Source organism: Corvus hawaiiensis, chromosome Z, assembly GCF_020740725.1.
Source record: "Corvus hawaiiensis isolate bCorHaw1 chromosome Z, bCorHaw1.pri.cur, whole genome shotgun sequence".
Lineage (NCBI taxonomy): Eukaryota > Metazoa > Chordata > Aves > Passeriformes > Corvidae > Corvus > Corvus hawaiiensis.
This window is the reverse complement of record NC_063255.1, coordinates 26,992,655-27,019,580: the sequence shown is the minus strand read 5'-3', so window position 1 is coordinate 27,019,580 and position 26,926 is coordinate 26,992,655. Positions and strand designations below refer to the sequence as shown.

The window sequence follows — 26,926 nt, the reverse complement described above, 5'->3', positions numbered from 1 at the left end:
GCTTTCAGCAGGGCGATAGAGTGAAGCTGCCCTGATGCTCTTTGCTTGCAACTGGGCCCCACTCTCTGGTCAGACTCCCAAGTTGGTATTTCTCACCCAGCAGGGCCCGTGGCTGGACAAGAGAGCAAGCCAGAAAAGTCAGAGAAACAGATGATTTCAAATTGATGTTTGAAATAAGCACTCATTCAATAAGCAAATGGATTACACACCCACAGTTCTGCAGGAAGGAAGATGGGGAAAAGTGAGTGCAAAGAGCAGGAGGAATTGTGCTCACCCAGCTCATCCTCAGGCTCGGAGCTCCATCTCATGGGTGCTGGCCACCAGCAGTGGCCACTGGCCAAGGGGGCAGGGGTCCATCCAGCCTCTTGGGGACCTGGAGCTCAGCAGGGCCATGGACACGCCTTCCAGTGGCCTTTTACTTATTGCTTTTTAATGCTGAGAAATGCAGGGTGGGTGCCATCAAATCTCTCTTAAATGTCCACATTGGAGTCACTGATGGACAAACCTGCGTGTCTGTCAGGCCTGTCTGTGAGTTCCTCCTGCTCTGTCATGGTTCAGGGCTGCTTTGTCTCAGCACAGTAGTGAGCGGGCAAGCATTTGTCATCTTCAAGCTGAGATGTTGCCCCGATCCTTCCAGAGACACTGGGTCAGCTGACTCAGACCTTCTGAAGGTGTGCAGTGTCCGTATGTCAGCTGCGAAATACAGTCCACCATAAATGTCAGTGTTGTACCCCATCAGCTACAGCCTTTGCTTCAGTGGGAACCAGGACAAAGCCATGGGAGAGTGGGATGGAGCCTCTACCAGGTGTGTGCACTGAGAATAATGATGGGGCAGAAGTCAGTGGAAAGCTGCTGGAGAAACAGAGTATCATGGACTCTGATTGCACATCTCCTGCAGAAGAAATCCCTTGATAAAAAGAGATGTAAACAGCTGAATTGATGTCCAAGGCAGTAACACAAAAGCAGTGGTGAGCAATGCTAATCTGGGGACATTATGGACAAAGTGAAGAAACCCTGCACTGGAAAAAAAAAGGGTGTAATTTAATCTTCTGGATGAAGAATACTTCACAGTGAGTACTTATTCTTGAAGCACAACCAAACAAAAATGGTTGTAGCTCTTTAAGGACCTTTAGATCCACACTAAAATATTTACAGGGAAAAGAAAAAAGAAAAACTAAAAAGCCATCCCCCTACAGCACTGATAAATGTGCAGAAGCTAAAGTTTTTCAATTAAAACATGAGTTAATGGCAAGTGCCTAGGAAAGATTCAGCTGGCAGCTTCTAACAGTTCCCTGGGTACAAGGGAGAAGATGCTGGAGCAAGGTTCACACACCAAAGCTCACATATGCTCCCTGAAAGCAGAGCTGTCATTTTGCCACATCACACAGATGTGTGTGGCTGCCAACACAGCCCTAAATAAAGCAGCCAGCTGGACCCTTTCCAAAAGCCTGATGGGACCTGGATACTCCTGGTGGGAGGAGTTCAGGCATCACCCCAAAGCAGACTCACCTGTAGATGTGCAGGACCAGGTGGAACATTTTGGGAAACAAAGTGGAGCCTCTTATTCCCCAGAGATGCTCAGAGTATAACTACAAGACTAAGGAAAGGGATATAAAAGCATCTGGCTAAACCCAAAATAAAATCAGCTGGGTGGAACCCTGGACAAGGAAGGCAAGAAAGCGGAAGATTGTGTTATAGAAATACTCACGTTTCTTAGAGCTGTAGTTTTACCCTACAGGAGACACATACCTCAAATCAGAGAGAGATTAATTATTTTCTAACAAAAACCTTACACCATGTGCTTACAACTTAAAAAAATAGCATCTTGAATTTCAGTAGTAGTCAGTGATGTTTAAGCTGCCTTTCTGCAGCTGAAAATCTGGCTGATGAGACCAAACGCAAAGTCATCTTCTCCTGTACCAGCACCTGTGACAGAGATGACAGCAGGCTTGCAGGCAGGGCATGTTTTTTAACAAGGAAAACAGCTCCTTTCCCCACATGCACCAGGGTGTGCCGGTTTGGCCAAATTTAGAAATATATCCTCTGAGAGAAGGCAGGTCACAACCATCCCTCCCCCACCAGGTTCGGGAAAGAAAAATTTTCCTCGAAGGAAAGTGAAAGAGATAAAAACTATTTATTTAACAAACACACGGGAAAAGGATAATAATGCTAAATAATAAAATCTCTCACTGTGGAGGAAAAACCTGGGAAAGTGTTCGAGTCCTCCCTTTGGTCTCCTTGGAGCTGGGACTTGGCCCAGGGCCAGGCCCTCTGTGCTCGGTGGAAAGTCCTCCCGATGTGTTCTGATGTTAAAGCAGTCCAGCAGAAAAGGGAGAAAATCCGAAATTCCAGGGAAGAAAAAAAAGTCCAACTCTCAGTCTCTCTCTGGAGAAAAAGGAACTGAACAACTGGCCAAAAGCTGACTGGCAAGCAGCAAGCTGGGTGCTTCCTCAGTCTCCTGCCGCAGCTGAGAAAAAGTGTCTGTCTCTGTGTGACCTTGAACAAGCTGCAAACTGCTTTGAAGAAGTTTTGCTCAGGTTTTCCTCCCCCCTCTCAGGCTCAGTTTAAAGGTATAGAAAGGCACAAAAATTAATTTCTGGGCATAGGGCAGCGATATGGGATACACATCACAAAGTAACCCCAAGGGAGATTGAAGGCAGGGTTAAATGTCTCTAAAGTCTTTGGCTGCAACAGAGGTTTAATCCCCAGAGAATAACAGGGTTATTAAGAAAGAGGTTGTGCTCCCAGCAGCAGGATTTAAGGCTGAACCCTGTCCAGCATTTTCTGCTTGGTGTAACAACCCCAGAATCTCCAACCTCTCTGTCCCAATTCTCCTCCTGTCTGTAATTTTGCACTGTGGTTTTGCCTCAGGATCTGATGGATGGAGAATAAACTGCTGAACACTTCAAAATCCAGCTCCCTAGGATCAGCTCTAATTTGTCCAATTTATAACTACCTTGCTTTCATGAGGATTTCTCTTCCCAGCAGCTAACTGGCTCAGAACAAGACAAATCATTATTATTCCTGCAGAATTCAGAGTGGCCACTGGAAGAAGATGATTTTTTCTGGCATGTTTTCTTTCTGAAGGATATACTCAGTGTGATAGGGCATGTGCTTGCCGGGCTCCAGAGTAATGGTGAGCTGCCACAAACAGATCTGCTGACTTCCAAATCCTCAGTAGCTGGGTCTTGCTGCACATACAATACATGGTCTCACATATTTTGTATGCAACAGTGGCTGTCCATTTGCTCTTGATTTCAGTCTTCCTTGTTTGCACCTGTGCTTAATAGTGGCATTTTTTACTTCACTCCATGTATAGAAAACTTCCATAAGTGTTGCAGTGGGGATCCTGCAACACGCATATATCAAACCAGGAGTCCCGTGGAACGGAAATATATACGGACAGACAGATTCTTGATAGCTGTTTCAGAGATGTTTATTTCTCCAGCCGCATGGCCGGAGCTCTGCCCAGGAACTGTTCCAGTCACGGGACCAAGGGTCCTTCTGCCCGCGCAGGGAACACAAACCAACCAGTGGGAACGAGGCTGAGCAGGGGCAGGGAAACCCCGTGTCTGTGCCCTCAGGGCCCCCCTCCCAGGGCTACATGGCAGGGGAGGGACCCCAACACCTCACCCGTTTTATTTTAATAAAAGGAGAATGAAAACAACTGGATAAACATAACAAGAACAGTTTCAAGACAAAACAAGCCACCCTCCTGAGTCTTTAAATGTCCAAACAGATTCTGTGGAACATCTTAGGGCTGACAGAAGGGAGACAGAACTCTCTGAGCATGCTTTGTGGGGAAACTGAGGCAGGAGAGGGTTTAACTTCTTCCCTTCCCCTTTTCATCCCCCACTCGGCATTGGAAAGGGATTTTTGGGGAAACAATTGGCAAAAGCATGGTTTTGTGAGGGAAACCATGGATGAAAAAACGGATTGGGAATACACTGGGGGTAATAAGACATAGGGTAAAAGGGAAAGGTGGGATTAGGAAAGGGAAACTGTAGGGGGGGCTTACAATGGAGATATTGTCTAACATGACTACGATTTTTTGCATATATACTGCCTTTTACAGAAACACCATCAGGCCCAGTGACCTGCGATGCTTGTAACCCTTTTCTCCCTAGTACAATATTAAATTCCACCACCTCTCCATCTCCCAAGCTTGGGATGCATTTTTCAGGGTTATTCTTTTTAATAGCAGTTCTATGCACGAATATGTCTTGCTGGTTGTCACACCTTGTTATAAAACCATAATTTTGCTTAACATTATACCATTTTACTATCCCTAAGGTCTTAGTTGCTATGATCTTTTCCTTTTTCCGAGTGGCTGCTGTTTTCTGTCTCGCTGCGTCTTTGCTCTCTCCTTCGGTCGCTCCCGTGTTGGAATTGTAGGGGCTGCTGGTGCCTGCGCGCTCTTCCCGGGGTCGCGTTCGGGGCCGCGCGGGCCGAGCCGGGCCGCGCCACTCAGTTCTCCGTGCGTCGCCTCCTCTGGTCGCAGCTTCGCTGCCGCTGCCGGGCGCTGTACCCACGTCTCGGCCGGGCCCCCGAGCGACGACCCCCCCGCGCCCTGCTCCAGCGCGCCTTTCGGCTGGGCGCGGCTCCGTTCTACCGCCACCGCCGCCAGCCGCTGCCCACACGCCGCCCCTCTCGGTCGGGCGTTCCCGGGGCTCGCTCCACCACGCGCTGCGCGCGGCCAGGCGGGCACCGCCGGGTCCCGCCGCTCCCGCCGCTCCTCGCTCCGCCACCGACACTGCGGCTCGCGTGGCTCCGCCCGCGCGCGGGAACTGCCTCGCTGCTGCTCGCAGAGCGCTCGGTGCACGTGGCCTGGGCCGCGCGGTCCCTGCGCCAGGCTTCCCTTCGCCAGGACACAGCTGACATTGCTCAACACTCTCGGTAACTAAATAATATTCACGAAAATATTCTTCCATCGGCATATATTTTGACTCCAGTATTAACTGTGTCCAAACGGTTTTCCAAAAGCCCTTGGTAAGAATTAAATCCCAAGAAACATAGAAAAAGTTCTTAAACAACCATGCCAGGAAGTGTTTCAGTTCTTTTTGAGCTTGAATCAAGCTAAAATTTACAAATCGTTGTTCAAGAATCATTTTAAGTTTAAGATAAATGTCCATATGCGGCTCTGAGAGCCAAGAGTCTTCCCACCGTTCCTCCATAGTTTAGATATGGAATAGCAAAGCAAAACCAAGAAGAGGAATCCAAAGTTTCCAGGGTTTACTCACACAAATCAGTCGCTTAGGGATCGGGGATCGTTCTGCTCTCAAATCTCCACCATTATGTTGCAGTGGGGATCCTGCAACACGCATATATCACACCAGGAGTCCCGTGGAAAGGAAATATATATGGACAGACAGATTCTTGCTAGCTGTTTCAGAGAGATGTTTATTTCTCCAGCCGCATGGCCGGGGCTCTGCCGAGGAACTGTTCCAGTCACGGGACCAAGGGTCCTTCTGCCCGCGCAGGGAACACAAACCAACCAGTGGGAACGAGGCTGAGCAGGGGCAGGGAAACCCCGTGTCTGTGCCCTCAGGGCCCCTCTCCCAGGGCTACACGGCAGGGGAGGGACCCCAACACATAAGCTTCTAATTGTTCTTATTTATGAAACTGGGGCGATCTCCAGGACATTTGCAGGCAACTTAAAAAAGGATTTAGAAAATGTAATGAATAGGAACAGGCAAACAGGAGCGTGTCATGGCTGCATCCTCTCTACAGCCGTGTGCTGTGTTATCCCAAAGGGACCCTCTCCAGGACCAGGTGAACATCCACGAATTAGTGAAACAGAAGATCAGGAGCCTCCTTCATGCTCCCCCTGCTGATGTGGAAAACAATGAGGACAAAGCAGAACCGAAGGCCTGCTTTATGTGTTCCGAGGAGATGTGACTGCAGTTTTGGCAGCTAACAGGCTTGAAGATTTAACCCAGTCTTCTTGTTCCCTTTTCACCTGGACAAATGGCTTGAAAGGAGGCACTGGATTTCGAGTGTGTGTAGGAGAATCCAAACACAAGCATAATCTTCCAGTTTGTGAAGAGGAAGAAATTGACTGCTTTGAAGCACTCAGCTGGTTTCCTGGTTAATTTCCATGCTGCAATCATCAGTTCCATGACTGAATTGCAGAATATTGTTAACCAACCAAAGTCCTGGCTTTGTGGACGCTTACAAGTAGGTGCAGCCAGAAACTCCTTTTCAGAGATTATGGACAAGATGAATGTAATAATAGGAACAGTTCCACTAATCCGCAGCAAGTGCACCACTTGTCTGGAGAAAGGCTCCTCGTCTGGACTGTGGATTGTGTGACAGACTGTCCAGTATGAAGAACAAAGCATCCTTGCAGAAGCCAATATTTGAATTTACAGGAAGGCTTCATGCAGCACAGATGGAACACCACTCACTGCACCTACAACTTGCAGAATTCAAATGGAGTTTCAGTGAGATGAAAAAAAGAAGCTGACAAAGCCCAGAGCCTGTGAGAGCAATTAATTATGCTTCAGCAAAAATTACTCACTCGTGAGAAGTTTGACAGTGTAGGAGGATTAAATAATGCATTACATTGGAAGCAGCAGGCACAATCACTTTTGAATGAACAGGAGCAACAGCTACAGGAGTAAAATAAAAAACTAGAACTGCACTCCAGTGAAGAAGGAGATAAAAGCCAAGTCTTACATGAATCTCTAAAAGAAGACACACAGAGAGCATCTGGCTGTGGACCGGACCTGGCAGCTTCTCTTCACAAAAGCAAAGAGAAAGCAACTGTGAAAAATTCTATATTCTCTAACTCAATCTTTATTTCATATATCCAGGTTTAAACTTCATTTTTCTGTGATTTGTCCATGGAGTTAGTTTATTGTCTTACTCTCTACTTTTATTTGTTTTAAAATCACAACCTTATGCATTACAATCTCTTGGAAATAATAATGAAAAAATGAAACAACACCCCCTCTTATTTCATCTGGCACAATATATTTAAGATAATTACGTGATGCAGAATTAGCAAAACCACGGCCAAAAGCCATTTATAGAGATCAGGTCACAAAGGAGAAATGAAGTTTTGAGACTTATCGCAGAGGGTGTAAAATGTAACGGAGTTTTTGTCTCTTGCAATTAAAACCTTCAGTCTTGAAGGATATATCCCGGGCATCCTGATGGATGTGTGCTTAGGACACCGTGGTTGGTGCCAACAAAGAGTTAAATCATCTGCACGCTAAGAGTGCAGACAGAGAGACTTTAAAAGGAAGTTTAAAAACGGAGCTACAGGAAGTACACCAGTGTTCGGAGGAGAAAGTGCTTTTCGAACTTACTGTAGGGTGGATTTTTTCAGTTGTTTGCCATATATGCTCACACCTGGGGCTCGGAATCTCTCGACTTGAGAGGTTTCACAACAACCTTTCCCTTTGCGCAGCAAGGCAGACGCAAGGGGAGTGGTAACCTGCTCTCCCTCATCTACGGAGATGTGCTCCTGTGCGCCAGAGAGCCGCCTGCTTTGAATTTTGTCCGCAGACTTTCGTATCTTTCTAGCTGTTTGCTCCTCTCTATAACCTGGGTGAAGGGTGTGCTGCCCTGAGGACACCCACATCTCAGTCTGGCTTTCGTGTCAGGGGGTCGTTTTAACTCCTGCACTTTTATTTTACTGTCCGGAGCCCGGATGCCTTAAAACATGGCTGGGACGGCGGGAGAGGGCGGCGGGAGCCCGGCGGAGCCCCTCGCTCGGGTCGGGGCATTGCGGCATCACCGTGCACGTCCCCGGCAACCGCGGAATTCCCGGGCGCCCGCCTGGGGCTCCGCCTTCGTCCCGCGAGCGGCCGAGTCCCAGCGGGGCCCGGGAGACAAATTCCTGCGGTCCCGGGAGCCGCTGCTTTCCGATGGTGCCGGGCTGTCATGCTGGAGCCGGAAAGCCATCTGGAGAGCTCCCGACTCCGGCGGCGGCCTGTCCGGTGAGTTTCTATAGTTCCACTGCGGATTTGTTACTTGCTCCAGGCTCTGCCTGTTTTAAATTAGTGCGTCTTCAGATCACGGTTAGATTTATTCTTGACTGGTCTCTGTCACCTTCAGATATCGTGGGACCTTCAAATATCGTCTTGTTCCACCCCCTGCCAAGGGCAGGGACACCTTCCACTATCCCAGGGTGCTCCAAGCCCTGTCCAGCCTAGCCTTGGACACTTCCAGGGATGGGGCAGCCACAGCTTCTCTGGGCACCCTGTGCCAGGGCCTCCCCACCCTCACTGGGGAGAATGTCTTCCTCATATCCATTTCTAAATCAGTGGCCTATTCTGAAGTATTCAGCATGTATTTAGACATTTGCAAGTAGAATCTGACACAAGTTTTTAATGACACATCAAACATAATTCCTCAAGCAAAAGCATCCTTGACTGTTATGTTTAATTATGTTTAATTTGTTTAATTATGTGTAATTTGTTCAATTATGGAGCTCCCACAAGCCACTCCATGGCACTGCAATTTTTTTTCCTACGTGAAATAGCATGCTTTTAAAATTTATCCTTTTGTGCGCTAGTAAACTATTGATACGTATTTTAACAGAGGCATAGTGCATATTCAAAATCATTAGCATTCCCAGGTGACACTCCTCAGATTCGGTTTCTTCTTTTCCTCTATGTGACTTCAGAATAATTTAAAGAAGTTTTAAAACTTCAGAATGATGTGGATGTGACAGAAAACATTTTGATTCTGTTATGAAACATAAGGTTTTCTGGTGTTTTGCTGTTCATTATGAGATTTTGGTGTAAGTTGCAATAATTTAAAAAATGGTGTTATGAAAACCTTGTTTCTTAGTTCTCAGGGTTACATCTTAATGCAAAAATTCTGTGCAATTTGTGAAAGACTTAGCAGCCTTTATCACAGGGAGTCTTCTATTAGACAGCCAACCTTGGATAAATCACAGTACCTACATTTATCTCCCTTAGAATTGTTTTGAAGAGAGGCGGAGTTTGTAATCTGCTTAGGACAATGCAGCTCAATCTACGCAAACATAACATTTTTTTATTGATGTTCTGAATCGACACTGGATATTCTTCTATATTTATTTATTTATTTATTTATATATATTTATTTCTTTGCAATATTCAGGCTTAGAGGACTAGCAGTACACTTCTGTTTTCTAAAGCTGATGTCAAATTGCAGTTGTAATTCCTCACATGACATGGTAGTAACACTGTTGTGCCAGTGTTCATGAGTGATTAAAAAAATTAATATTTTAGTAGGTTGACAAATAAACTAGAGCATGTCTTTGCTAGAGGCTTTAATGATTTTATGATAAAGAAAAGACTAATCTTTGAAGCTCATGAAGTAGAAGTTTATATGGTTAACTATGATATTCATTATCCACAGTTTATAGACTTAAAAAACTGCATTTTGGGCACCATGAGTTCATCCACTTTGGACAACGTCTCTTCCTGGGAAGCTAATCAGTGAGATCCAGTTCTGGATTTTTAAGTCTAGTAGTTTAGATCCTGCTTTTGTGGCTTATTTATTTTCTAGATGCCTGAAATGATGCAATTCAGGCTGAGGAGGAACCAGACACAGTGTGATACATGCAAGCTGTCGCAGAGTCGCTAGGAGGTAGAGATAGCTTCTGCCAGCATGTAGGAACAGTGCCCAGCAGGCACAAGAGGGTTTTCCACATTAACTCAGGAGGTAGAAGTTGGCTTTAAGTGTTCTCCACCACCCTTGTGTTTTATAACCTGATATGGGTTTGACCTTTGGGCCAAACTATTTGTCTCTCTTTAGTCTGTACAAAACTGCCAGTTCCATAGGAACAGCAAAATTCCACAAACATGGACTTTGGTTAGAAAATCAGACTGCAGTCTACTCCTTCAGCTCCAGAAGTTTAGCAAAATTACACTGCTAGGTAGAAAGTGAAAGAAATTTTCTCTCTGTTGCAAAATTACCCTGCATTTTCTGCCAGCTGTGGAATTGAAGCTAGTTAAAAGCTGGTTTTCTGCAGTGGTCATTGTTGACTGTAACCAGCTGACCTGTGAACACTGAGAATTTAGGTTCTGAGCTACAAAATACCTTCTGCAACATAGAACTCAAGAGCTATTTTCACCTGCTTATATGCTTTCTTGAAGATTCTTAAAGTCCTGCTGAAAATGGTGTCTTAGATAAAAGCTGTAGTTGGTAAAAAACATATTTGAGTTCAAAACCAAGGATTGATGAACTAGTAATACATGAAAATGGAAGTAGAAAACATTCTCTGAATTCTGTTAGACTGCAAAGCATGCATGCTTTGAAACTTTTCAGGACTTTGTGTGGTTCTGTCTTTGAATCTTCTGAGAGCTTTATGGTTGTAGCACTTCTATTTGTTATATGAAGATGGAAGGAAGAATCTCCTACAAGTGGTAATAGGGAGCTTTCATAAAGTATTGCATGTGTTGGCTATGCTGTGACAATTAAAGAAAGTATCACAGAAACAAAAATTCTTAAGGCTAGTTTCTATTTTACTTGAAAATGTTGAAGTAGACAACCAAAATGAAGTGGTTAACGTAGTAGTAGTCCATCAGTTCTGTTACTGGTTGGCTGGGGGTCTTTTTTTGTTTGTTTGTTTGTTTTTGTTGGTTTGGGGTTTTTTGGTTCTATACTAAGAAAAATTAGGGTTTTCTGATATATATTTTTAAGTTTCCACCAATTGCATTGTGAGTTCAGAAGCTGTGCATAAAATGCTATTTCAAAAAGGTGTCTAATGTTTTTTTTTTGCCAGTACTTAATATTATGTCCTCTGTTTTAATGCTCTAATACACATTTTTCATTTCAATAGCAACCTTAATTTGCTAATGCATATGGTGTCATACAATTTGTGCATGGTATGGTTTTGGTGGGTTTTTTTATTTCTTCCCCACACATACACACACACACTGAGGTTCAGTTAAGCAGAATAGTTAATTGCATAGTCAGTTTCTCCTCTGAGTAAGCTTTAAAGTGTAGATGTTTCCATTATGATTTTTTTGTTGGTGGATATTTAATAGGAGAGCTGAAAGAAACAGATTTCTTTAACTCTGACTGCCATACAAACCGGTGTAATTTAATTAAAGACTTAAAGGTGTTTCTTATTTACTTTACAAAAAGGGATTATTCTCTTGCTTTCATTCCATGTGGTCTCCATGCAAAAATATTAAGTCTCACCAGGTTTAAAGAAGCCAAATGACTCCCCTGCTGCCCACAGACTAATTAAACGGTTATCCTTTCCGTGAGCCTTTTTTTCATAACCAGGTCTTACCCAGTTTTCAGTTTGGGTTCTGTTTTTCCCCCATTGGTGCTTCTGGCTTTTAGCTGTCTTCAGCTAAGATTGATACTTCATTCATTATCTCTGAATAAAATTATTTGCCCTTCTTTCTTCTGTCTTTTCCCCAGACCAGGAGAAGCAAAGATCTCTCAAACTTCATTACATGGTGTCCACAAACAAGATTTTATTCAGCTTATAGATGCTCTGGCTGTTCAGGTTTTACTTATTTCCAAATCTTATTGCAGCAGCTGAGTTGCATTAAATAAAGTGATTTTAATTGCTGCTGATCTCTTGCCCTTTGAGTCATGTCGGTTGCTCTGGCAGTAAGTACTGAAAGTTAATCTTGAGCTTGTGGTTTCCTTGCAGTACATGCAGGTTTTAAAGATTCTCATCTCCTACACTTTTTAAATATATAAAATGTGTTAAGAACATGGCACCTTGTGGGACAATTTCTGATGACATACAACTGTTCTGATCTCACAGATGAAGTCTGTCTTCTTTTTAAATGGGAATATACTTAGCATTTGTTCAATTATAAAATATTTTTAGTCTGCAGCTAAAAAACTGAAATTTCATCCTTTAATAGCAGTAATGCCTTTAAAGGGAAGATTTAAACAAAGTTACTGATCCCCTCATTGATGGCATTTGTGTCTTTTTTGCCAGTCAAAAAAACTGTGTGAGAAAACATAAGTCATCAGGTAAATTTTTGGTCATGAAAAATGTTAATTGTACCTGTGCACAAATGTAGGTGTATAGTGGTAATTTTTTATTTAGCAAAATCTATTCATTAAATGCTGGTATGGTGTCATTTCAATAAAAAATACTTCATGTAGACAAAGGTAATGTATTTTAGTACTTACAGTTCTGTATTATAGGATACCATTTTAGTGTTTAATTTAAGCATGTTTCTTTTTACAGTATATTTCACATTTATTGCCCATGAACTCTTGCACTTTTGTGCAGAGAAAATAATTATTGCAGTCTGACATGCTTAAAATAATGTGAAAACCAACATATATCCAATAATGTGAACACTGATTTTCAAGTACTGAAATAACTTAAAAGCTGTCTAGTTTGAAATTTTAATAATTTCTCTTAAAGTTATTAAGTTAGTTAATAAATATGTGTTTTAATATACATATTTATAAGTGTATGTATAGATATAAATTTACATATTCTGTATATAAATTTCTCACTTTATATATAGAAGCTTGGTTTTGACTCTTTTATTATTGCTTGTGCTACTCAAGGGCTGCTTCTACTAATTGCCAAGTAGATTTTGTTATAACTGCAATAGTAGTGGAAATTAAGATAAAACAGGGTAGTTTAGAGGACTAAACCTTTAACTAGTGTTGTGTTTGTGATCAATTGTGTGTCTGTAGTTTAATGTATGTATCTCTGAAGACAAACTGTGTAAAAGAGAGGTTTTTTCCACATCTGTGCATTTGTTTCATGACAGAGATGGTAACCCATGTTAAAAAATGAGACCTACTGTGGAGACAAAAAGCTAGCCAGTTATTTGAGCTTACATGATTGGAATGATGCTTTTAAGCCTTCTGGAAATTTTTAAGCCTCCTCTGCATCCCCGTTGGATCCCCATGGGCTGCAGGGGCACAGCTGCTTCACCATGGTCATCACCATGGTCATCACCACGGCCTGCAGAGGAACCTCAGCTCCAGCTCCTGCCCCTCCTTCTCCACTGACCCTGGTGTCTTCATGTTGTCTCTCTCACATGTTCTCACCTCCCCCTCTTCTCTGACTAGAAGAAAAATTGTGTGCCCTTTGTTTTGATTTTCATCTTAAATATGTTATCACAGAGGTTTTACCAGCCTCTCTCGTTGGCCCAGTTTTGACCAACAACATGTCCATCTTTGGAGCCATCGGGGATTGGCTCTGCTGGACATGGTAGAAGCTTCCAGTAGCTCCTCACAGAAGCTACCTCTGTGGCCCCCCCGCTACCAAAAACCAGGCCGTGCCAAACCAATACAATGTGCTAGGCTTAAATCAACTTTGTTAATCCAAAGTGCATCTCTCTTTTAAGTTCCTGATGCTACATCTCTCACCCCTTGTACAATAAGCAATTCTATGTAATCCTTTCTTCAAAGAGCAATAGTAAGATGAAAACTGCACAAAGTACTTTTACTTATGTGAATGTTTAAATCTCTGGGCCCATGACTAGGTAATTGAAGTAAAGAAGCATTAAAACTTTAAAGGAATATCATGTTTTTTGAAAACGTTCTTATTTTTCAGCTCAAATAATGATATACAAGAGTCACAGTTACCTCAGAATAGAAATCCATCAGAAATGGACACTGTTGCAGATTTGACACGGAAACTCCGTCAGGCTGAGAAACAAAATGTAGAATTAATCAATCAACGCAATCGTGAAGTACGGACATTTTTTTTTCTTGTTTGCTTTATTTTGCCCTTGGAACAAATGTAATTTGTTTCCTTAAATGTAATCTTTGGTCCTTAATCCTTTCATCAGCTGGATCAAAATCACAGTCACTAGCTGGAAAATAACCAAGAAGTAGCGTTGTCCAGACCTCTCATACCTGTCCATAGGAACTGATACCTCTTTTACTGTCATTGACAATAGTTGAAAGTGTGTGTAAGAAACTTGAGCACTACACAACAGCAAAGTCACACAGAGGAATAGTTTGCACCCCCAGCTTTTGAATTCTCAATGTAAGACAAGGTTTGTTTGTTTGAGTGTTTTAATCCTGGTAATTCCAGGGATCCATTTTATAGAATCATTCCACCAACAAGATGATGGAGCAATGGGTGCATGACAAGAGCAAGTCACCGAGGAAGAAGCAGGAGTCTCCAAACAAATGGATACAGAACAACAAACTTGGTTTATTGGCGGTATTTAATCAAAACCAGAGGAATGAGCACCCACACCAGCTGCCCCTAACAAACTGCTGAGAGCAGAATTGTTACCTACAGCAGTAATAATAATTCAAACTAAAGAAAATTTCAGTGAAGTATTTTCCCACTGCTACTTCGTTTAGGTATTAGTTTGCCACAAGAGCATCAGGGAAAACATTTGTAATGGGAGTAAATTATTTCCCATGAATGGAGCTCCTGTTGATAAGGATGCTGCTGCTTTGTAGGTGCTCTGAAGAAATGCATGTTTTACTTTCCACCTTCTTGTGTTCAAATGGCTTGAATGTGACTTCCTGGATTCAGTTTCTGGCAGCAGTGACTAGACTATCTTTCTTACTCCGGATACGATCCCTTTTTGAAGCATTTTATTTGTTTTGTTTGTTGTGTTTAATAGCATTCTGCCTGACTGCTGAACATCATTGTGTTTACACAGTGAGTTACCAGGTGTCTGATAGTCTAGTATCCCAACATGGCTGTTTTTCTTGGTGTTAAATATAGTTACCAGAAAAATTGCCTGGAATATAATGTTTCTGTTGCTGCATTTTTTCCTCTAAGGACCAGGAAGAGGACAGTATTATAACTTTTGTTTTCTGAAGGCAGAGTATGTTTGGAAAAACAGAGGGATATGTTTAAGGTGCATGAAATTAATCTAGGAATAGGATCAGTTTGCATAAAAAACCATAAAAGTATCTAAAAATGCATAAATGTGCAGTTTCAAGACTGTATTTCAAATTCAGATGGGATAAGATGGCAGCTGTGAATGCAATTTCTGAAACAAATTTATTTTCTAGATGTCTCGCTATGAAAAAGAGATCATGAAATTACGTTTGGAACTTGAGAGAGGAGAGGTTCTTCGTCAAACTCTGCAAAGAGAAATATCAGTCACTGAAAAAGCGGCTTGTATACAAATGTATTCTGCAGAGGACGAGCTATGTGAGCTAAAAACCAAACTTGTGGAACTTCAAGGTAATTATAAAAAAAAAAAATTGTAGACCCGAGGCTACATCAGTCCCAAGTCATTAAAACAAGCAGAGACTTAATACCAGTTACTGTGTTTTTTGGAATTCTCTTCTCTTTCCCGTGTCTTCCTCATCTGCTGTTGTAAGCTTACAAGAGTTTACAAAACCCTTGCTGTCTCATGTGAATTAAACATAACCTGCTAAGATTATCAACCCCTTTTTGTCTCTTGCTCCTTACCTTCTGTTATTCCTTCCCTCAGTGTGTACAGAGTTGTAATTGAGGCATCCCTCTCCACATCCTGCTTATCAGTATGTCCAGAAGTTCTTCCTTTTACATTTCAGGGGGAAAAAAATAGATCTAGTCCTGTTTGTTTACGCTATTTCCGATGACTTTTTTTCCCCCCAGGAGTTTCATCATACTGCTTTTTTCTTTTTTCTTTCATCTTTTCAAATGTTTCTAGCTTTTCATTGCTCATGTTTGGCTTCTTCATGTCACCTTTGTTTTTCTTTTTATACAAATAACGTGTGCTATGACACTAGTATGTGGAAAGGAAGGGTTTTAGCTAGCCTTTTTTTCCCCTACTAGTTTCACATTCAGAAACTCAGATTTTTCTTAATCCTTCTCAAACAGAGAGAGTTTCTTGTACTTAAAAGCCAGGAACATGCATTTTTTGTTACCTAAGTTAGTATAATACCCTTTAAACTTCGTACAGGAGATGTATTTGTGAACCTTTGATGTTCACTGAGAAGACTGGAGCACTCCTCCTGGAGTTTGTAACCTTACAAGGATGGAAGGAGACACTGAAACTTGCAAGTGCACTTATAGTGCCAGATATTTTTTAAAGATAATAAGAAAAGCTGCCCTTTCACTCATCTGGACAACACACAAATGATAAAAATCTTATGGTTAGTTGATATTTCTCAAACTGTTTTTTGTTTGTTCATTGGGGTTTTTTTCTGTTTTTGTTTTTATTGTGACAAAGGTCAAAGAAGCCAAATCATCCTGGTGTTGCTTCTCATTTCTTTTGCAGTTTGTAACTTACTGCTTCTTTTTCCTGGTCTCTTGGAGCCTTGCTCACCTTGTGTGGTGCTTTGATATGATCCCAACTTAGCTCCTTGGACAGAGAACCTCTCTTGTGCCCTGTCTTTAATATTTTCTCCAAACTGTTTTTCTGCTGTTCTTATTGAGGCTTCACTTCCTGACATCTGACAGGTCTTCCCCACTGTTGTGTCCACTAATTCTCTGTGTTTTCCCAATGTGTCTTTTCTGTTTGTTTCATCCTTCTCCAGCTAAGAAAGAATTTCAGAAGAACGGGATGAATTTGAAGTAAAAATCTATTAGAAAGTGGTGATGACAAAAATGCCGACATAGGTAGTTGTACTCAGTAACATAAAAAGCTAATACAAAAGATTTTGATCCAAAAGCCAGTTTGTGAAATGAAGCAAAGTTCTTAGTAAAACTGCTCATAGGAAAGGAAGTCTTCCTTGGCATTTAAACTTTCACAGAGAAAAGTATATGCAGTATTTCCCTATCTTGAGGCATTTGCTGGGCTGAAGATTTAAATCTCTTGAGCAGTAGTAAATTTCCCCAGAAAAGCCAAGCCTTTGCTCACTAGCCCAATCTGCCTTAGGTTTTCCTAGAGTCCTTTGCATGTGGCAGGCGTCTGTCTTCACCGTTACTTAAATTGAACTCGAAATTAACTGAGAGAGACTAATGTATCAAATAGATATTTGGAAATAAGCCAGGCAAGTGTTACAGAACAGTGCTATTAAATTCCCCATGCTATAGAGGCCTCACTTGAAGCAGTTGACTTGAGTTCTTACTCCTTTCCAAGAGGAGAAGACCTTTAATTTGTAAAAATCTCCAAAGCATTTCTATGTCCTTGTGTGAAAGATGCTATAGGAACACAAAATATGATTGTTTCTATGTACTGCAACTGGAAGTGTTAATGTTTCACAGGGTATCACAATCCACAGAAGAACTTACGTTCCTTATACTTTTTTTTTCTGAACATGCTTATTTGCAGTGCTATTTATCTTTTTCTCTTTCTCTTTCTCTTTTTTTTTTTTTTTTTGGTAAACAATAGTACTGAATGACAAACATAAACAGAAAGCAGCTGAGACTGAGAAACTGTTTAAAAGTGCTCAGTGGGAATGGGAAGAGGAGCAACAAAGACTTTCAAGGGAAAGGGATAATATTTGAAGACTATACTGTGCTGAAATGGAATTCCTCATCAGAGAAAAATCTGAAACAGAAAAGGCCTATCAGGTATGATGTACTAATAGATGGAAAATTCCATGAGATGCTGGCTGGAAGTTTTTTTGGTGCAAAGTGTGTGGTGGGTTGGGGTTTTTCTTGTTTAGAGGGAAAAAATCCCCCAAATAGCTAAATACTGCAGAACAGTTCTGAAGATTATAGCTTTTTAAAGTTACACTTAGTGTGTCATGCTGGTTTTGGGCTTTGATGGAATGTGTTGTGGCTATTTGTCATGGTAAACACCCAAACCAAGTTATCAGTACCTAGTGTTAGTGAAAAACAAAGGAGTTCATGGACAGGACCTAAGGTCCTTCTCAAAACAAGCAGAAACACAAGTCAATTTTCAGTCAAAGCTGATTCTTATAAGGGTAGGGCTGGATATAGGCTGTGAAGAAGGCTACTTTTAGATACAGTTTTCTTTTCAACGTTCCCACGTGCAGCAGGGTAAGCTCTGAGTTCTGGCTAACAGTAAGTGGCTGAGTTATTTTGAGGAGGCTCTGGAAGGGCCTTGCCTTCTGTTGTGTACAGTGGTTTGTAGAAGCTTCCTTCAGAGTGTTTAATACTGCACCAAATGAACAGTGTTGAAAAAGTATGCTATGCCCTGTCAAATGATGTTTGTCCTCAGGAAAGGAGAAAAGGAGCAGTGGATGGCTCAGGACGTTGTGTTCTCTGTCAGTTCCCTGTCAGTGTTCTCTGCCAGTGGTTGTAGAGGAAGGTTTTCTGTTGGTCAATGTATTAAAGCTACAAAATTGTTGGAAATCTAATTAACATGAACAGACTAAGATTGCCATGAGTACATCAAGCTCATTAAACAAGTCAGTGTGAGCTGTAGGATTCCAGAATCTTGAAGTCTGTGATTTCAGAAGTCTGTCAGAAGTCTTTCAGAACTTTCAAAACTCTTTGAAAGGACAATGTGATTCACTACTAGGTGCCAAACCCTAACCTGCCTTCATTAGTAAAAAATGTTCCATTTTCCCAGTTTGCTTTTGTGGCTGTTCCCCTGCCTATCACCCTACAGTTACGTTATGTATAGTTATAAAATTACAGGAAATAAGAAATGTTAAATCTGAACTTGACTGCATTAGTTGTTGCTTGAGAACTTACTTAAACTTGTCAGATAAATATCAGAAATATCTGGGTTTAAAAATTATGACTTTGAATGTGTTGCAGTCTTTTGTGTTGTGTATTTACAGGCCTGGTTTAAATCTTCTTTATTTATTCTGAGTTATAAAATGAAAGCCAGGGAGATTTAATTGTGGTCTTAATACATGCAGAGAAGTGGGATTCTGAGCACATGGGTGAATCCTGTCTGGAAAAAAATGCACTTCATGAACCACAGTTCTGAACTTGGCTGTGAAAATGCTGATGTAGGCATAGGGGTGGCATCACCTTGGAGTATTGAAATGTGTCCCTGGGACACGCAGGAAAAGCCACCCTCTCTGCTTTTGCAACAGGTTTGTGGTGAGCTCTGTTGGGTGTATCCTGGTCCAGGATGAGAGGTGTTGGGAGTTCCATAGGAAGGGCAATAGCATCACCTCGTGGTTAGGCAGGAGATCATATCCCTTCACGATTCTTTCCTTAGAATACTTGTGGGATTGTGTCGTTTACACATGGTTTAAAAAAAAAGAAAAAAAAAGACCAGCCGTGTTTTTCATGAGCAAATATATGCAAGTGACTACTGGGATGATATTAAACAATACTAAACCACTTGTGAAAAGTTCAGAAACTTCAAAATTCTGAAATCCTACGACTCATGTTGATTTGTTTAATGAGCTTGATGTATTTGTTGACAATTTTAGTTTGCTAATGTTAATTACATTTCCAGTATAAAATGTTTTAAAGTCTTTATGTAGTATTTTACAGCAAATGATCTGTTACTTATGTCACATTTTCCAGTCCACTTTGTTAGTATCTGGAAGAGTAACTTGAAGAAATAAATATTTCTATATCTTTCCAGGTATATATTTCTGTAGAAATGGTTGACTTTGTTTCAATTTTTAAATGTATTTATTTATTTATTTATTTGCATTCTGAAGGGAAGAAACCTGTCTTGGTGTACATGCAAAGATAGAGGATTAGCTTAAATTTAGGCCAAATTTAGTCCAAATTCATATGGGCTTTGGGGATTTTGTAGCAGTGACTCCATAGAGCTGCAGAGTCCAGTAATGTCATAATTCTCCCAATCTGTAGCATAGTTCAATTTCTGTATGCAGAAATGGAAGTGGGGACCAGCTTAGCTATTTTATTCTACTGAGAACTTCATATGTCATAATTTTTCAAGTAATTTAGTTTCTAGATGGAAGAAAATCCTTGTCAGAAAAGCCGAAATTAAAAGTATTTAGTCTGTGGGAGTAACTATTTCTGAAAACATCTGATTTGAAGTTTTAGCAATTAAAATCAAAACAAAATAGAACTTTTGTCCCTATGCATCATTTCACCAAATGCACCCTATTTCTATCATTGCCACTGAGCTGGGAGAGAGAATAGATTGGAAGGGCTGTATTCTTTTAGGGAAAGATTTCCAGGGGAGATCTGGCTCTGATTTTAGTCAGAAGGTCATGCTCACAGTGATTTTTGGGCCAACACAGATTACTTGGTGGTGAATGAAAAGCATGTTTGCTGTTGGGTAAACACTTCTGTTGACATGTGCTGGCATCTTAGATGTTAGGATTTTAACAACCTCTACCGACGCAGTCTCCACTCCTCTGTTGAATGATCTACTGCAATGCTTTATCTTAGAAAAAGTACCTCTTGATGTATTTATTTATTAATTTACCTATGTATCTTTAGGAAACGAATGCTGCCCTGAAAAACATGTGCAGGATATTGAGAGATATGGAGATAGAGCACAACAGCTGCAGTGAGATGCTGAGGCTCCAGGCCAACTATCTAGATTTCAAAGCTAAACAGCAGGAGAGGCTCATGAGGGAACTGGAGGTAAAGCTTTCTGCCGGCTGCTGGGAGTCTCAGCAAGCACTGGCACCTTGAGCAGTTTCATTTTTGAGGGATGGAACCTCCGATTTAGGCTATGAGTGCCTTGTGTTTGAGTAACAAAATGTAGAGCGTCTGTTTCTCAGGACAGGTGGATTCACAGGTGAATGCTGTGAGCCCGACTTGAGACTGGTGTTTGAACAGCAGATGGGAAAAGTTTTATGCCACTGGGAAAATACTCTTAGCAATATGGAGGTATAGGGGGAGTATTTGTGCAGGATTTGGATATATTTCTTTTAATTAACTATGTTAAGCAGATAAATCTTGTGGGAGGAGTCTTTTGGCTGATACTGCAGAGCAGGTTTGGTAAACTTTGTGCTGTTGCTGACATTCTCTTTAATAGGCTTTCCATGGATCTCTGTGTCTCAGTTCTTTTCTTTTGTGAATGTATGAGATTATACAGAGTTTGAATTTATTGCCAACAGCTTTTAAAATTTTTATTTATTTATATATTTATTTTTCTATTACTGTTACCCTCACTGAAGTGCTTAGAGTCAAGATTCAGTCTCACATACTTGCTACTTTGCTTTACTTGTCCAAAATCAATGACTTCACTTCTATCTATTTAACCTTAAGTGTGTCTGTCTTAAATGGCTTTTAGTATTTTTCTTGACCTTTGTTGCATCACTTGAAGGCAGGAGTCATTTTGGGGTTGTCTTGGTTTTGAAAGACAGGTGTCTGCTAAGGAAGGCAGAAGCCTCCTGAAGTGGCAGATATGACCCCTTTCCCTCTGAGTTATTATATTTTGAAATCAAGGGCCTTTAGGCAAAGATGTGGGAAATAGGAATAACAGTTCTTTACTATATATATATATGTATATAACCAGTCAAACAAAACAACAACAACTATGGCAGTAACAGCAAACAATCACAAACCCAGTGCCAGCCTTCTCGGCTGTCGGGCCCTTTCCCCTCGGGTGCAGTTCCGCTCGCAGCCGGCAGGGGCGCTGGCGGCTCCCGGTGAGCAGGGCAGGTGCGATGGTTCCCCCGCGGCTGCAGGGGGCGCTCCGGAGCGAGCTCGGGAAACCCGCGGCACCGGTGCCCCGGGATCCCGGGAAGGATGGAACAAAGGCTTCACAAACCCCTGGGCAGCCGATCCCGAGCTCTCAGGAACAGCAGGCTGGAGCGGCAGGCTAGAACGGCAGGCTGGAGCGGCAGGCACAAACACAAATCCCGGGTGGCAGGCGAGATGTATCCAAAAGGGGAACCCCCCGGAGGCCCAGGCAGGCAGGGCGAGCAGGGCTACAGCGTAGCGAAAGCTCGAAGCAGCAGCAGGGCAGGGCAGCCACAGCCCGGCCTCCAGCAGGGCAGGGAAAAGCGGCTTTTGGGATCCCGGCGTTGTTTCCAGCAGAAAGGAAAACGGCCGAAAAAAAAAGAAACAGCAGCTCCTTTCTCTGCAGCTTCTCTCTCCAGACGCTCAGAGCGAACTGACCCCACACCCAGGTGTAAACAAAGGAGTAGCCAGGCCCGCCCCATCCCCCTTTTTGTCTTTCTTAAGTACAGCTATTTGTCCCCTAGCAACATGCATATGGGAGAAAATTCCTTTAACAGGAAAAAACTAAAACTAAACTAAAACCCCAACAGGGGTGTATTGTTCTTTTCAATTCAGTCATCAGTCAAAGTGAGAAGATATTGTTGATAGGAAACAGTGTAGTTAAAATTGCATGCGAATTTCTATTATAGCAGTTCTGTAGTTACTGCTTTTGCTAAAAGCATTTTTTCAGGTGAAATTCCTTGTCCAGGTCTTTATCTGGAGATAGGTATCTGTGACAATAAAAAATGCAGCAAGAACATAATCCTGCATCAATTTCTTTAACTAAACAGAAAATGTTATTTTAGTATTCTGGATATGTAATTTTTTTCTTTTATTTATTTATTAATATTATTTATTTTTATTTATTTATTGGTACGAGTTTTTTCAGTTCCAAGGTGCAAGTAGTTCAGATACCACAGGCTGGTTTATGGAGCCCTAATAAACTGAACACATAAAGTTGTCTTTGTGTGGTGTTAACCATCTTTCTGGACTTAAATATTTTCAAAATGTACTTTTAGGCAGCTACAGTGAAAACAAAGAAGCTGGAGGAAAACACTGAAGCAGCACGAGTAGCACATTTGCAGTGTAAATACACTACAGAAATCATGCAGGTAACTTTTTATTAAATATTTGGTAGAAGTTTACAGTAAAACAGAAGATGAACTTGCAAAGTACAATCTTCCAAAATGCTAAGACTTCCTTGCTTAAGTGAAAACACCGAGTAGAGTTTTTGCAATGAGTTTCAAAATGGTAAAAGGTAACAGAAAAATATATATTTTTAAGGTAACTTCCAAGTTATTAGAATAAATATTAAAATGAAATATCACATTCTTATGTTTGAGAATTCAAAGTAGCATTGAAACAGTGAGGGGAAGGGAAATGTTTCACAATAGTTAGACTGTTAAAATGTCCTGTGCTGTATCTTTGGAATGAGCGCTTAGACAATTTTGGAGATACAGCGCATACATCCAACTTCTCTAGGTGTGAGAGTGAGAGATTAATGCATCCTGAGACTGCAGTTTCCAATGTAATTAGTCAGAGTACATTTCAGCTTCAAAGTTATGACATCTGCAGTTACCAGTGAAGTTTGAATATGTAATAAAATGTAATATGTGTACTTGAATATTAAATTCTTGTAGTATTGAACTGTATCACACAGGGTTTGATCCCATAAAGCAGTTGGGGTTTCTTTTGAAAAACAAGTGTGAAAAACCTGTGTGATGATTGCTGAGTGATCTCGTGCTGACTAACAAACCCTTCACATTGGATTTTTGAAAAAAAAAGTGAGAAAACAAAGAGGAATTTCATCTTTTTTTCTTGTGTTCTGAGGAACATAAGTAAGCATTTCCACTTCTTCAGTCAGTTATTTTCTTATGACCAGCTCTGAGTACAGACACTTAGATTTCTGAAGTGATGATTAAACTAGCAGTGATGATTTAGTTTTCTTGATTCCCTCTCTACTTTTACAACATACAAAGGAACTGGGAGGGTAACATTCCTTGAAGTTAGAGATTTCTCTTCTATGAGTGAAGAACCGGTAAGGTTTTCTTCCTTGTTTATGTACATGAACAAGCTCCATATGAGCTTTGTTCTGAGTGCAAGTGTAGCTTTTACTGTTAATCTCACCCTTTCACGAGTCTACTTAAAAAATAGAATTCCCCTGGAAATTCTCAGTAATCTAAATAATTGAAAACAGGAAAATCCAAACACAATGAAAGGACAACAAAATGTGCTTTTGGTCAGCATATCTATTTCTCTCTGCTTTGAACTCTATGTATTGCTACATTTTTAGATGTGTTCAACGCTTTCTAATTCTATATGGAATTAATAGAATATATTCACCCGTAAAAAGCAGAACAGGACAGTGTCTGCATTAAAGACCTTGAGAGTCTTTCCTAACTTCCTTTAACTGCTTTCTTATCACTTGGTAGTTAAGAATTCAAGAACTTGAAGATGCTTTGAATGCAGAGAAAGGTGGCAGCACAGAAGCTCTTTCAGTGCTAGCAAATACCAGGAAAGATTCCAGAGAGTCAGAAAATGCACAAGGGAGAGAAAAACATTGTGTAAGTTTCCTTTTAAAGCCATTGTAAAATGGCAGTAGGCTGCTTAAGTACAACTCATAGTTTACATTCCCTACAGTTTTCAGTCAGCAGAAAGTCCAGTGCAATGCACCAAACCAAAGGTTCAGAACCTGGCAGTCCTTTAGTAACAGGTCCATATCAGTAACCACAGGTATTGTGGATAGGTACAGATAATAACTGGCCTGTTACAGATTATTTGTGGAAGCAAAAATTTTGAAAATCGTAGTTTGGGTAGGGTCCAGCCTCCAGTAGTGGTTGGGGTGAGTGTGAGAAAACATATCTGGCAGGTGTAGAAAAGATGGCTTTTCTAAATATGCTTATATTATTATGGAAACACTGTTTCCCACTTCAGGGAGCTAGATGAATCTCTAAGACTCCTGTCAAGAAGTTGTGTGTCATTTATAGTGGGTAATCTTTGTTTTCAACTTTTGAATGGTTATAGAAAGCTTTAATTGGTAAAAAATATTGAAATGTGTGAGAGCAGATGAAATCACCTGGGATACGTTTCCTGCCCAGCACAGTCTGCTGTGTCTGTGGTAACAGAACTTGGGTGACCTCTCAATCAGTCTACGACTGTATGGGTCTGTACACACAGGTATTCATGCTGACTTACACAAGGAGTAGTGGAGATCAGAAGAAACTGGTTTTCCTCCAAGAAAGGAAGTTTGTGGCTTGAGCGATTCATTGAATATTCATGGTTATGGAGGTGTTTTTAGTAAGATACTAGAACCTGAGCTATATTGCAAAAACCTTTGTCATCCTTTGCAAACATCAATTTTAAGTGAGCTTAAAATCAGGCTTTCCTGATACCATGCCTAAATACTCTGGCAATCTTTTAAAATTCTTCTTTGGATTCTTCTGTCTCCTTTACACTGTTGTTTGGCCTTGTAGTTTTCTCATCCAGTGCCTGTTTAGTCACGCCAGGCTCTTGATATACCCGTTTTCCTGATTGATACAGTACAAGAACTGATTAAAATTCTGGGTGGTCTGCTTTAGAAGTGATGCTAGAACAGAGTCAGGCATGTGGAGACCTTAGGAGCAAGAACTGTACTGGAAATCAGGGTTGATGATGCAAGATGTGACCCAGTCTCTCTGAAGAGAGTGTCATACATGAACTCCCTAATTAGCTTGGTCTTTGCATGTTAAGTGTTTTAATTAGTTAATTTTGGGTTACACAACTTTAATTGAGTGTTAATGTTCACCCATCAGTCCAGGTACAAATACCAAGTTCTGCTATTAGTACTTTCACTTGTTCAAAGCAGTTTATCTGCACCAGTTCCAGTTAAAATTCCCTACTTAAAAGTGTCCCAGTTAAAATTCCCCTCCCAACTTTAAAAAGAGTTGTTTTTCTCATGTTCTCTGTATACTTTTGCAAATGTTTTAAGATGTGTTGGATGTATTTCAATATTTATTTTAGGGGTTTCTACCTTGCTCAGAACCAGCTCCAAACCCCAGTTCCTAACAGCCAACAGCCAGTTTTAGACCTTTAGCCGTTGGTCTGTAAGTAAGCTCCATGGCAACCTGAATCTTAATGAGGGCATGCTACCACTCTTACTCCAGCTGCTACTACCCCCCTGACAACGACGAGCTATTGGTAGACAGAGATAATCTGTCAAAAGGAAAGCACCAATCACTTAGGACCAAAGGGGTGTGCCATGGGCGGTCTGTGGGCGGACTGGGGCGGAGCAAAGGAACTATAAAATAGTGAGTCAGCCTCAGAGCAGGTGCAGACCACTGCAGATTTAGCTGTGGTGGGCGCCCGTGCTGGGCACTTAAGCCTTACTCCTATTTAGGAGCCTTCAATAATTTTTCTCCGACTTCTGGGTTAGCCAAAAGTCAGCCCAGCACTGCAAGTTTTCCACCGGAGGTCCAGTGCTGTAAAAGCCAAAAGATCTCCAATCCCTGGCATTCCCGGGAATATCTCTAGAGCCACTAGGATCCCAAATCTTGATATTTTCCTGATTTTTATAATTTTTCAATTTTTCTGTTTTAATAAATTATTTTAATTTTTCTAAGAGTTGTCTCGTTCCTCACAAGAGCTATTGTATTAATTAAAATATGATTAATCCTGGTTTTTGTATGTAATTTTGAGGCCATATCCAAATCACCAATTGAATTTCATGACACAAGGCTTGGTAACAGAACATAAGCACTTGAAAAGTCTTTCTTAGGAGGAATATACATTTCTTCATTTAACAAAAAAAGGCAAGCAGCTTCAGAAGCCCTATTCATTGATTATCCCTTAAAAGAACATAGTGCATTTGACAAAAGTAATTTTGTTTAAAATGTCTTATTGAGGAAACTTTCCAGTTTACAAGGACAGCATATGCAAGGGAGAGAGGAGACAGATGAAAAGAAGAATATTGGAGACACCTCTGGAAGATTAGTGGGTGCCAGAACCAGCTTCAGCCTGCAGGAAGGCCCACTGGTAAGGAAAAAAGCCTGTGGCATGCGTTGTTTAGGTTTTCTTAAACATACTGTCAAAATATTTGAAGTGCTGAGGGTTTGCAGTGCTGCGCTGCGGAAGAACTCTGCCATTCTCTTACCTTGTTTGTTATTATGTTACCTTTTTTTAAAATGTGAATAAATGTAACCAACACTTTGGAGAAGCTAATTTGAAAATGTTTTTAAGAGATACCTGTCTGTTTAACTGAAGGATTGTTTGCAGGAAACAGTTATTTTAAAAGTACGGGTAAGTTGTACTTGCATTCCTAATCAAAAAGGCATTTTGTAGGTATGGAATATGATTTCTTGTGAAGAATGTTCTTTCTACCCAAAATTTTGTCGAGTTTTATTAGCTACTGTTGTAGAAACATTTATTTCTATTTCATACAACCTTTTTGTTTTAGTGCAAATATTTGACTGTAAAAATTGCTTGAAATTTGCTTGTTTGAAGGTGGCAAAGAAGAGGGAATTTTTTGTTGTTTTGTTTGTTTGTTTGCTTGTTTTGCTGTGGATTTGGCACATT

General features: G+C 41.0%; 1 pseudogene; it reads left to right on the top strand.

The window, feature by feature from the left end:
* The first annotated feature begins 7,298 nt into the window (after positions 1-7,298).
* LOC125320480 overlaps positions 7,299-26,926 on the top strand; it is a 31,936-nt pseudogene continuing 12,308 nt past the window's right edge.